Raw genomic sequence first — 10,643 nt, 5'->3', positions numbered from 1 at the left:
CGCCCCCCCCCCCCCCCCCCCCGGGAGCAAGGATCTCTTCTTCGTGGGCACACGATCTTCCACCACGACCTCCGGACCGTGGTGCCAAGTCACGCCCACGCGAAGACAGGGCTCACCCAGGGATATGGGCTTGTGCCACAGAAAGGGAGACAGCAGGGAAGTCACCGAGCTTAAGGTATCTGACTCTCGTCGGGTCCTCGACAGGCGGAGGGACACATCTTTCCGACACGGTCGGGGCCGGCTTAGAGAACCGCTGCCGACGACCGCACCGCGAAGGAAGATGTCTCTGCGGTCTCGACAGAAGATCCAGTAGGTTTCCCAAGTGGCGGAGCTAGGAATCGATCGGCCAGGCAGGCGTGTCCAATCTTCAACTTTGGGAAGACACGCGGACTTTTACCCCCCCTTTTCGGCGGGGAGCCTGTAGAAGATCAGGCCGGGAGGAAGGACACAGTCTGTCAGTCGTTGCACGTGATGTTAACGTCCAGGCCAGGAGGAGCCATGCCAGGACTGACTCCACAAAAGGGAGAAGGTGACCAGTTGCCTTTTGAGGACCATGGCTCTCTACGCGGCACGGAAACCAAGGGAGCAGGGGCCAGGGTAGAGGCCGGCAGGGTCGTCAGAGGCCCAGCCAGGACAGAGACCGGTGAGGTGCGAGCCTGAACGAAGGCAGTAGAGGGGAGAGGGAGAGAGGGGATGGAGCAGGACCTATTTCGGTCCCGGAATCGGCAGAACCTGGTATCCCGGCGTGAGTCTTTAGAAACACCGTCCAACTCCACTCCACGGGCAAAATACAAGGTAGAGGGCGGAGCTTTCTGCACCCAGGATCCTCCCGAGACCCAGGCGAGAAGGGCCCTTCCCACGGATGGGCTCCACATCCCACCAGGGTCGGTCGGTCGGTCGGTCGGTCGGCAGGTCACCAAGACACAAAGAAGCACATTCTTTCTTTCGAGAAGCTCTGTCCCCAGGACCTGGCACTCAGCACACTGGTGATCTGCCAACCAGAACCCTTAAACACCTCCTCAGGTTCCAGGGGAAGGCTTTGCTCACCTCTTTTCGGCCCTACCTCTGTCCTCAAAACTAAAGGTAAAAGAACACACGAACACACACACACACACACACACACACACACACACACACACACCAAAGGTAATGGAGTCCGAATACCACGAAGGCTCTCAGGTTGTGCTAGGGCCGTTGCCCAACAGCACTGTGAAGTGTGTGTCTGTGGGGGGGCGGTGGGGGTGATGTGTGTGGGTGTGTGGGGGTGTGGGTGTGTGTGTGGGTGTGTGTGTGTGTGCGTGTGCGTGTGACTCATAGGTGGATATTTTCCATAGGTGTGCACTATGGCACTGCAGGATCTGTGGTCGGTTGCTGAGTCCCCGGAGGTGGAAGCGCAGATACAGGGCCCTGAGTGTGAAGTTATCCATGGACGCTCACAGCGCGTGGGGTCGGGGTCGGCAGCCGTAACCCTCCATGTTGGTGGTTCAACGGTCAACTCTACTTTATAGATCAGAGAGGATAACGTCACGCGTTCACTGTTAATAACTTTTCCAAATAGTCTTTATCTTTTCAAAAGGAAGACATCATTTAATCCATTTCACAAGATGATACTGGGAACCTACTGCCCCAGCACGTGAATTATCCCTACAGAACACAAGATCCCTGAGAAGGAAGAGCCCTGAGCACTGAGATACCATGAAGGTAGGCTTTTAGATGATATTCTCTGCTTCTGCAGCTCGAGGTAAAACATGGGATGACTGGCTCTACCTATCCCATTCCAGTCTGTCCAACGCGAGCCCCCATGGCACGTCTCACCAGTGGTCGGTCCACGATAACTCCATCCATAGGAATTCTTGGCAGTTTTATGTTCAGGATCATTTCTTTTCCTGCCATTGATTGAAAACTCCCTGGACCCTGTTAGCAGCTACAGATTCAATGAGTCCAGTACTTCATAGGTTTTGTCATGTATTTAGAAGGGGAATCACCATCAAGTTGCTGAAATGAGGACTAAGTGTCTTTCAGATATGGAGATGGAAATAAATGGTGCTCTGCAGGGTGTGCGATGACAGGCACCCAGGATTCCTTCACCCAGCCCTCCCTTTGCTCCCTCATAGGTTCCTGGGAAATCCAAACACACACACACGCGCACACACACACACACACACACACACACACACACACACACACACGGGGGGGGGGGGAGAGAGAGAGAGAGAGAGAGAGAGAGAGAGAGAGAGAGAGAGAGAGAGAGAGAGAGCTCTGGGTGTGCTATTTGCTCTCCATGATTTCACGTGCCTTTTGGGCATGGCTGACAGAGATAGATGGACATGAAGCAGCAGGACAGCAAGCTGGCATCTCGGCCGGCCTACAGAAGTTTCCCAAGTGAAATATCAACAGCAGGGCAGGGACGCCCACGTGACGTGGGAGAGAAGGGGGGTGGGGGGGGCGGCCCGCTGACCGACGTCGGTTCAGGTTTCCCGTCCCCCTCCGGCCGAGAACCTGCCTTCCGCTTCCTGCCCTCAAGTATGTGAGAGGAGCGTGTTTCTTTCCAATAAATACCGACACATCATTTCAGTCTGTTTGTGTGTTTGTTTTTGCTTGTTCTTTTTCTGGACGAGGCCAAAGAGCCCTTCCAGTGGAGGTGTGTGTACAAAGGAGGATCTGACAGAATGGGAGGGTGCGGGTCAGTCCATGTGCGAAGAAATCCAGAGAATCTGTCATAGCTGAGACTCGGGCCTTTTGCAGAAATAGGCCAAGAGAGTTCGGATTTGATGATTCACTGCCACATAGTCATCACAGCAGTTTCCTGGAAGGGATTGTGTTACAGGAGGCGGCGTGGCCCTCAGCCCTCAGGCCTCAACCCGGCAGGCAGGCAGGCAGGCAGGCAGGCAGGCAGGCAGGCAGGCAGCGGCTATTGTCTGTTGGTCCCGCCCCCACCCCCACCCCCACCCCCGTTCCTTCTCCAGAGCTCCTTCCTAAGTCCCCTTGGACTGACCTTTGCCAGGAGCGGGGGAGGGGAGGTCCGGACGATTCATTCCGCAGGGCCTCGTTCAATCGCTCGATTCAAATGCAGAAAGCTCTCCGGTCAGGTCGGAGCCTTTGACTTTGCCTCGAGCTTCTCTTTAATGAATGGCTTTTTCTCTTTTCTTTCCCCAATTTCGCCACCCTCAGGCTGCCCCCTCCAAACTGCAGGGAGGGAAGGAGGGAGAGAGGAGGTGACGGGAGGAGGACGTGTGAGAAACAGGCCTTTTCTCCAGGCAAAAGGTGTCCCCTCCTTTTCCTGACCCTGGAAACCCCACTACACCATTTGAGAATCATGGACATGTGTGGAAGCAGATGTCTTCACTTGAGATCTTCCTCCGCAGGAGGACAGAAAGGAGGGCCAGTGTGTCCCTCTTGTGCTGGCCGGTTCTTGTCACTTGAATTCAAAATAATCAATAGAGCATGGAGGCACATTTTGGGGCGGCCTACTCTGGGAGCTCAACAGTTCCCTCCTCTGAAAGTTCCTTGGAACATATTAAAGCTGAGCTGGTGACTCGTGTGTGTGTGTGTGTGTGTGTGTGTGTGTGTGTGTGTGTGTGTGTGTGTGAAGGAGATTTCTAGATGTCAGGGTCGAAGTAACTTTAGAAGTTTGAAATACCTCTGATGATGTCGTCGGGTGTTTGGTTCAAATTTCGGAGTGGCTCTCACAGAAACAGGCACGAGGATTCTTTCCATAGGAGCCGTTGTGGCCGTTTCTCTAAGGTTTTCATCAAGTTCTCTAGCTTCCGTCTGCAGGGCTTCAGGCAAAAGGCCGTTTTAGGCCTCAGTGATGCCAAGCCAAAAGGGTGGGAGAAAATGGCCAACATTCATGGAGAGAGTCGTAGCCAGAGATTGAAGGGAACTCACAAAACTTCGGGATGCAGTCCCGTTTTCAGGTTAAGAACAACACCCTAAGGGAAACGAGTAGCACCAGAATTTCATATCCAGAAGTGTGTATCCCTGTCTCATGGAAACATAATTTTGGCCTCCAGGTAACGTATGCAAATAGCTGTATCGCCAAGGAAATAAGAAGCCTCACTGAGAGTTTCTGAATTAAGGAAGGTAAGGAGAAAAAGATCAGTGATTCCATCCTGCTGACAGAGGTATAAGTTACCAAATGGATATCCATCTTTAAAAATAAAAAAAGAAACTTGGGTTTTCCTTGTTTGTTTCTGTTTCCCTTGTATGTGGAAAACAAAAGATTTAACCATCAGTCCTAATCCCACTCCCTCTCTTTTTTTTTTTTCCAGATTTTTTTTAAAAATATTTGAAATATAATTCATTTACAATGTCGTGTTAGTTTCAGGTATACGGCACAGTGATTCAGTTCTCTCTCTCTCTCCCTCCCTCCCTCTCTCATATATGTATATATATATATATATGTATGTATGTATATATATATATATATATATATATATATATATATATAGAGAGAGAGAGAGAGAGAGAGAGAGAGAGAGGGAGAGAGAGACACGGAGACGGAGACAGAGAGACAGAGAGACAGAGATTTTTATAAATCTCTATCTATCTATCTATCTATCTATCTATCTATCTATCTATCTATCTATATCTACACATATATATTTTAGCGGCTTCCCCGGTGGCGCAGTGGTTGAGAGTCCGCCTGCCGATGCAGGGGACACGGGTTCGTGCCCCGGTCCGGGAAAATCCCACATGCCGCGGAGCAGCTAGGCCCGTGAGCCTGTGCGTCCGGAGCCTGTGCTCCACAACGGGAGAGGCCACAACAGTGAGAGACCCGCATACCGCAATATAAATAAATGAATGAATGGATGAATAAATAAATAAATAAATAATTTTGAAAAGATTCTTTTTCAGATTCTTTTCTCTCATAGGTTATTACAAAGTATTGAGTAGAGTATCCTGTGCTCTATAGTAGGAGATGCTTGTTGATTCCCTATTTTATGTACAGTAATGTGTATATGTTCATCCCACCCAACCCCCTAAGTATCCCCCGCTTCCCCAGTCAGTCCCATTTTACACAAGTAGTCATACACATCCTCCTCCTCCTCCTCCTCCTCCTCCTCCTCCTCCTCCTCCTCCTCCTCCTCCTCCTCAGGTCACTCAACCCCATGGAAGTCATTCTTGCTCTTCTTGGAGTCCAGTTTTTCCATCGGTTCTGCCGGCCCTGCCTGATGATTGAGCGTGACTGGACGAGTGCCGGTTCCAAAAAAGTTTTCAAGAGCTTCTGTGAAGAATTGTAGGATTTGCCCAGTGAAAGGGGTGCCTCGATCTGATCACCCGGAAGCCTGTGGAAGGCAGACCCCAGGCGGCAAGCACATTTCGTTTCTTTAACAGTCTCTGTGCCACGGTGAGGACATCAGGCTTGCGGTGAGGGAAGACCTCAACCCACACGGAAAACATAGCCACGGTCACAAGAATGTTTGGATGACCCCTACGAAGTGGCAGTGGAGGGCTTCCCCGGTGGCGCAGTGGTTGAGGATCCGCCCGCCGATGCAGGGGACACGGGTTCGTGCCCCGGTCCGGGAAGATCCCACACGCCGCGTGGCGGCCGGGCCCGTGAGCCATGGCCGCGGAGCCTGTGCTCCGCCACGGGAGAGGCCACAACAGTGAGAGGCCCGCATCCCACAAAAATAAATAAATAAATAAGTGGCAGTGGAATGAAGTCCAGTGGCTGGGGGTCCGAGGATCCAGAGAGAGGAGGTTTTCTTTCCAGAGAGAAAAACGTTCCCCCCCACCCCCACCCCCACCCCCCAGGGTTACAAGCACGAGAGGTCAGACGTCGCCGTTCCCGTTGCCGGTAGACCGTAGAAAATCTTCCTGCCCACGTCTATTGACAATCGGACTCCTCTTCAAGACACCGTGGGATGGGCGGGTGAAGGAATGCAAGGGGAGGGGCAGGGGGGAGGTTGGCCAGGGAGCAACCGGCTGGGCCGCCGTCTCGTCTCGTCTCGTCTCGTCTCGTCTCATCTCGTCTCGTCTCGTCTCGTCTCCCGTCTGCCATAGCCCCGACCGGATGCTGAAAGGACAGAATGGACTTGCTCCACCCACGTGTGCCCCGCCACCCCCACCATCTTTCAACGGGCTGTTGTTGCCGCCTCGGCGTGAAAGTCGGTTAGAACATCTCCGTGATACTGGGTACAGTCCCTTTCGTGTGAGCCTCCATTTTGACGACGACAGACAGCCCTTTATGCCAGGGCAGAGAAGACTTCCGGGAAGAAAGATCCCATCATTTCTGGAACCGTTAGAACACATCGGTGTACAGACACAAGCCAAAGAAGACTTCACGTCGTTCCTTCCTCTTTGGACAACGCTTCCCGTGTCATCGAACCTCCCCAAGAAACTTAGTCAGTTTCATCTCTCTCATTTCTCAGGAGAGAGAACACATTTTTTGAGCTACTTGGAGGGCCCTCTCCTCCTGGATCCTATCTCTAAGTCCAAAGGACTTCATCGGTCCTTCAATTTGGGGGCAAGTGTGTCCAAAATATCCAAAAGATCGTAAGGCACTTCATCAGATGATAGGTCACCGTGAAACAGTGCTTCCTTAGGCATGTCACCAGCATCCCAAGGAAAGACTTGCTAGGCAGAGAGAGAAGCTTCTTTTTCAGTTCTGAGCCAGACCTGGTTCTTTGACTATCGAGAGGACGAAGTCGATGTGAGTCCTCCGAGACCTGATAAAGGCAGCCTAGAAAATAAGTGATGACTTTTGACAAAGACATAAGCTTCTCTCTCTCTCTCTCTCTCTCTCTCTCTCTCTCTCTCTCTCTCTCTCTCTCTCTCTCTCTCTCTCTCTTTCTTCCTTCTTTCCTTCCTTCCGTCCTTCCTTCCTTCCTTCCTTCCTTCCTTCCGTCCTTCCGTCCTTCCTTTCTTTTCCTTCCTTCCTTCCTTTCTTTCTTTCTTTCTTTCTTTCTTTCTTTCTTTCTTTCTTTCTTTCTTTCTTTCTTTCTTTCTTTCTTTCTTTCCCTCCTTAAAGATAAAGGAAAAGATCCTTTCCTAATCTAATCTAATCTCTCATGATGGACAGAGCAGACCGATAGAAGAAAAACCCAAACCCTAAACCCAAACCTGGTCCTTTGAACAGAGAGAGGCAACTAAATCTTAATTTGGCACTGGTTTCAATGTTGATGTGAAAAGTCATTTCTGTCTTTGTATCCATCCTCATCCAGTCCTGACCACAGATCTGATTCCTTTCGAAAGCCTCTTTTCTTCACACGCCTTTTCCAATCGTCTGTGCCCATTTTTAGCTTTTCCCTTGATTTCTTTCTTTCCCATTGAGAAATGACTACCTTTAGGACTAAAACCTCTCGCTCCTTCCCCCAAACCTCATCTCCATACTTCCTAATTTGCCTCCACCCGCGCGCCCCCCCACCCCCCCACCCCCCGGAAAAAAAAAAAAAAAAAAAAAAAAGTCCTCTTCCTCCCATGAGGATGGCGACATCAGGTTCAGGTCCTTAAAGAAGGACCACACACGTTCCTTCTTTACAATGCTTCGTCCTTGGACACTGTCTTTTTTCTTTTCTTTCTTTTTTTTTTTTTTTTTCCTTCAGTGAAAGTAAGGAAGCCAACCGCAGTGAGCAGCGTGAACATGGAATACTGTGTAGAAGTCAAGGCTCCTACCTAGTACAGTCTTTCCCTAAAGCACAAGATCTAGCTAGGCGTGGAACCGAACATGCTCAGTCTCTCCTCCGTAAAAGGTCCAAAGAAGGGAGACCCTCAGACTTGTGGAGCCATGAACGTTTCAGTATTTTATCTTATGTGGCGATGATGTAGACACTCGCTGAGATTTCACCCTGTCATGGCACTTAGCCAAGCTGTAAGCCCAGAGATGACCAGAGATGCTGGAAAATCTTGAAGTCGGCCTACAGAAAACAAGCACTGGGGGGAAAGTTCCCCTTAAACATTCTTATCTCGTCCACACCTATGTCCTCTGTTTGTCATGAGCAATCCTACTTAGATGATTCGTGAACATTTCAGGAGACATGAAAGCAGTTCAGTTCAGTTCAGTTCGTCGTGATCCCTACACCTCCCGCCCGCCCCCCTCCCCTTTCACGTGAGAGATTTTCTTCCCGATTTCAGAGGGGAGAAGTAAAGGAGAGTCAGAGCGTCCCTCTCGCGGTGTGGTGTTGTCACTCTAATTCCAAAACATCCGTACGCCACGGAGGCACATTTGGGGGCGTCCTACTCAGGGCCCCAAGACTTTCAGAGTCAAACCTAAGGAGGATGTAAATGTACTTCACGCCACCGAACCCGAACCGGTGAGGTGAACCCGGTGGCTTCCTAGGAGATGACGTGTCATCGGCCCACCAGTTTAAAACACAGAACCAAACACCCTCTCCCCGACGACTCGGAGCAAGTGAGTCCGTGGGTGTGTCGGAGAGGGTCCTCTGCTCCAGCTGGGTCCATAAGCACTGCACACGAGAGTAGGTAGGTAGGTGTTCACGGTGCCCTTGGGAAGGAAAGGCGGGGAGAATTTTATTTCGAAAAGCTTATCTCCTCACAGCATTGACACTACGAACGATGATGCAACTTCATCGGGGGGTGGGCGGGGGCGGTGAAGGAAGGCCAGGGAGCCCGGCCACATAGAAGAGCCACGGAGAGCGTCTGTGACCGCAAGGATGTCCACGTACCGGTGACTCCTCTCAGTTGGGGCGGGGAAGGGGGGCGCGAGATTCCCGTGTGTACGTCCGCATCGATCAGTCGTGGGAGAGGGAGGAAAAACGATGTTCCCTCCACGATCCTTCTGAGTTGTCGCCTGAGAAGTTCCTGTCCCCAAGAGACAGCTCGAGAAGAGAGCAACCCACGGCCGGGGGACGCGTGCACTGTGCCCCCCCCCCCCCCCACCACCACCACCACCACACACACACACGCACACACACACGCAGGAGAAGCCCAAGCCAGAATTCACTGACTCGAAACGAAACGGCGGGCTCTGAGCTTGAGCTTGAGCTTGAGCTTGAGCTTCTGGAGGAGGAAGATTTTGGTCCTCCTTTCAGGTCAGGAAGAAGAGGGAGGGAGAGGCGGGGAGGCAGAGCGGCAGAGCGTCCCGGTAGCCCACCCGTCGCGTCCGAAGCGCCTGAAATTCCAACTCACGTGTGTGCCAAAGCGGTCCATCTCGGGGTGCCCCATCCCGGTTCCCTCCCCGCACGGAGAGCAATGTTCCGTCCCGATTCACTGAAAAGCTCCCAAAGGGCCTTGGTGTGAGTCAGTGGACCTAGGCCCATCCTGCCTCCTCTTCAAATCATTTCTATCCATACAGAAGAAAAGACACCATCGCCACCCGCCACGGCCCGCCAGAGGCAACGCGGCTATCCCCTTCAGCAGCGCAGCTATCCCCGGGGAAGGGGGATTCCGTAGCATGCGAACATCAGTCCAACATCGCTTCCGGCTTCCTGACTTCTCGTGGAAAATGAGGATGCCACATGACCGACCGGGGATGGGGGGGGGGGAGTGGGGATGGGTGAGGGAGAGGGAGAGAGAAAGAGAGGAAGGGAGAAAGGGAGGGGAGGAAGGCGGGCAGGGGGAGAGAGACGAGAGAGAGAGAGAGAGAGAGAGAGAGAGAGAGAGAGAGAGAGAGAGGGGGGGGGAGGGAGGAGGGAGGAGGGAGGGAGGGAGGGAGGAGTGGGGGTGGGGGGGGGAGGGAGGGAGGAGGGAGGAGGGAGGGAGGAGGGAGGAGGGAGGGGGAGGGAGAGGGAGGGAGGGAGGGAGGGAGGGAGGGAGGGAGGGAGGGAGGGAGAGAGAAAGAGAGAAAGAGAGGAGGGGGGCAGGAAAGAGAGAAAGAGTGGGAGGAAGAGCAGGGGTGGGGGGCTGGGAGAGCCAGAGAAGGAGAGAGAGAAAGACAGAGAGCGAGTGACAGAGACAGAGACAGATAGAGGCCGAGAGCCAGCGACTGGGAGCCAGGTAAAGGACACTGTGCTTGGGTATCTTCTGAGTGTTTGCACGTGTTTTCTGAGCTGTGGAGATCAAATCAGTGCCATGAGAAGAAGGGAGTCTGCCAGCCCCACCCAGCGCTGCGGAGGAAGAGACGAGGTGGTTGGCCCTTCCCCCCCACCCCCCACCGCCGTTCGGGAACCTCTCTTTCTACCTCTTTGCACACTCCATTCATTCTGAGAACATCGTTGGCATAGTCCTTTCCATCTGGAAAATGATACGCCCTTGCCAAGAGACCCAGGTTCTGGAACCTCCGATGGATCTTTCAAGTCCATCCAGTCAGATGAATGGTAGCATTCCTAAAAACCAATGAATGAACGAATGAACGATTTTAAAAGCCTCATTAAAAAAAAAAGAGGGGGGGGGGGACACAAAAACGTAGAGGGGCTACCATCCCCCGCCCCCCTGGCCTCTGGCCCACGATCTAGCATCCCGTAACCTCCCCCCACTCTAAGGAACACCTCCGTCATTCACAAATGAGCCCCGCCCGCCCAGGCCGGCCCGGCCATCTGGTCGACCTCTCTGGACTGTCTACAAAACGACCGACCGGCAGGTGGCGCCCGACGACCGGCAGTCGAGGGAGCGGGCCGCACCGGGATCGGGAGCGGCAGGGCGGCGGGGACACGATGACGAACCCGATCCTCCTGGTGCGCGTTTCTCCGCTCAGTGACGGCCGCGGACGGGACACCGGGGACACCGGGGACACCGGGGACACC

This window comes from Kogia breviceps, unplaced genomic scaffold, assembly GCF_026419965.1.
Source record: "Kogia breviceps isolate mKogBre1 unplaced genomic scaffold, mKogBre1 haplotype 1 scaffold_269, whole genome shotgun sequence".
Classification (NCBI taxonomy): Eukaryota; Metazoa; Chordata; class Mammalia; order Artiodactyla; family Physeteridae; genus Kogia; species Kogia breviceps.
The sequence above is the reverse complement of the archived record's forward strand: the minus strand, read 5'-3'. Positions refer to the sequence as shown.